We start from the raw sequence: 2,526 nt of genomic DNA, 5'->3' as shown, positions 1-2,526 counted from the left end.
ATTCACCCTCTGAATGGCACACATACAATCCATTTCTCAATTGTTTCATGGATTTAAAATCCTTCTTTAACCTGTCTCCTCACCTTCATCTACACTGATTGAAGTTGATTTAACAGGTGACATCAATAAGGCATCATAGCTTTCACCTGGATTCACCTGGCCAGTCTGTGTCATGGAAAGAACAGGTGTTCTTAATGTTTTGTACACTCAGGTTATAATTAGTGTGTGTCAGTGAAGGGGTTGAAATTCACAGCTATTCTCTATTCCTCTTGGTCTGGAGGAGGGGTCAGAGGAGTCTCAAAGTGGAACGGCTCAATCCTTCCATCCGCCTGGGTGGCGGTGGATTAGGACCCCTTCCCCCAGGCAGCCCCGACACCAATGCAGCGCTCTAATCAAACCCCCGGGCAGGCGCTGTCTGTCCGTCCATGCCTAAAGCCAGCACGGCTGGTTGCAGAGAGCAGAGGGGTAAAGCCAAGGACTCTTTGTTAGGTTTTCTAGGGAGGCAAGATGTACTTTTCTCTATTGTACCTTCTCAAGGCGAAAAGAAAGCAGGGCTGATCCTCACATGGCACCTGATAGGTGGATGATGGGTTTGGTGGAGAGATGGCAACCTTGGTTTGTCCTTTGAAGCTAGCCCATAATACAGTCATGGTTTTGCACATTGTTCTGTTAAACACGCACATGGCCAATGCCAATCAAGAGTGCTTGGCAAGCCTAGGTAAACAGATGAGATGTATACACTCAAACCTCCATTGTGCTTGTGCACATATGTAAGGCCACAGATCCACAGATACCACAGATACCACAGATCCACAGATCCACAGATACCACAGACTTACAGATACCACAGATCCACAGATCCACAGATATCACAGATCCACAGATACCACAGATCCACAGATCCACAGATACCACAGATACCACAGATCCATAGATTCCACAGATACCACAGATACCACAGATATCACAGATCCACAGATACCACAGATACCACAGATCCACAGGTACCACAGATCCACAGATCCAAATGTACCACAGATCCACAGATACCACAGATCCACAGATACCACAGATCCAAAGGTACCACAGATCCACAGATACCACAGATCCACAGATACCACATATACCACAGATCCACAGATACCACATATACCACAGATACCACACAGATCCACAGATACCATAGATCCCACAGATCCCACAGATCCCACAGATCCCACAGATCCCACAGATCCACAGATACAAGTGTTAATGTTCAAAAGCCCTCAGATGTTAGACGGACTTGGCGCGGTGCCTTTCGATGTTCTAATAGTGGTCCGTCCACTCGGTGGAATGGCATGCGTGGCTGTTGTCACAGGGAGAGGAGGGAGGGAGGGACGTTGGTGGGACAGCTGCAGCCACCTCTGAGGGAGAGCATTGATAGGGCAAATCTCCTTGCCCTTCATCAGTCAGCGGGAGGAACCACCAAACGTCAGCGCAACGACCTAATGTCCTAAACCATGGATCACTCTGACAGACTGGGGACAAACTACTAGAAACATTTACAATTTTCAGTCGCCTGTCTGAAACATCTACGCGTGGCTAGAGATAAGGAAGAAAATCCTGCAAATGCCACAACAGTCCCCATTATTGTATTGTAAACAGGGTGGGGGAAAGAGGTGACCAATAGCAGATAAGAAAAAACGAGAGAGAGAGAGAGTGTATATGAGGGAGAGGAGGAGTGTTTGTGAGTGATAAGACCTGCTGGTGAGGGAGAGGAAGAGGACAAGTGCCTGCTCATTGATTACGTTATTCCAAGGAGAAGGATTGATCCCGTAGTGAATTCTCCCGTGAGGCTCTACATACAGACTGCTCTACACAGATGAGAGATACACACCACACAGCTACACATGTAGGTCAAAAACGAAATAGGACGGAGTGACGTCACAGTTTATTTAATATTTAGGAGGCATTTCGTGAAGTACTGCGAGTCAACCGTAATATGAGCTCCCTTTGAAAGTGTTTCCCATTATCCGACTATTGAATTAAACCTCAGAACTGACACCTGCTGCATTGGTGCTGAAGATTAACGCAGGTGCTGAGTGGCTCCCTGGTAGAGTGTGGCCTCTGCCAGATTGACTTGAACAAGATGAATTGATCCCAGTGGGCCATTTATTTTGGTTGCACCGCCCTCCACTACCTTCATTGTTGCTTCTAACAATCTACCTTGTGAGAGCAGCTCACTGAGAGGCATTCCTCTACTGAACTGCACTAAGAGCCAGGTCAGTGGGTTTGCAGTGTGTTGTAGGGTAGGATGGCCACAATTGGCTGAGATCTCAGCAATACTAGCCAGTAGTCATTTTAGGGGAACCTTTATAAGCATAACAACAGCAGAAACACCACAAAAAAAAAAGATGTGTCTAGGTGGATATTGCAGAAATGATACATGACACGGTGTAGAATTAACTAAGATGAATAGCAACAGAGGGAAAGACACAAACAAGCTCTATCACATTGAGATTGTTCGTACAGAGTTTGTTTGTACGG

The sequence above is a fragment of the Oncorhynchus mykiss genome, chromosome 19, assembly GCF_013265735.2.
Source record: "Oncorhynchus mykiss isolate Arlee chromosome 19, USDA_OmykA_1.1, whole genome shotgun sequence".
Classification (NCBI taxonomy): domain Eukaryota; kingdom Metazoa; phylum Chordata; class Actinopteri; order Salmoniformes; family Salmonidae; genus Oncorhynchus; species Oncorhynchus mykiss.
The sequence above is the reverse complement of the archived record's forward strand: the minus strand, read 5'-3'. Positions refer to the sequence as shown.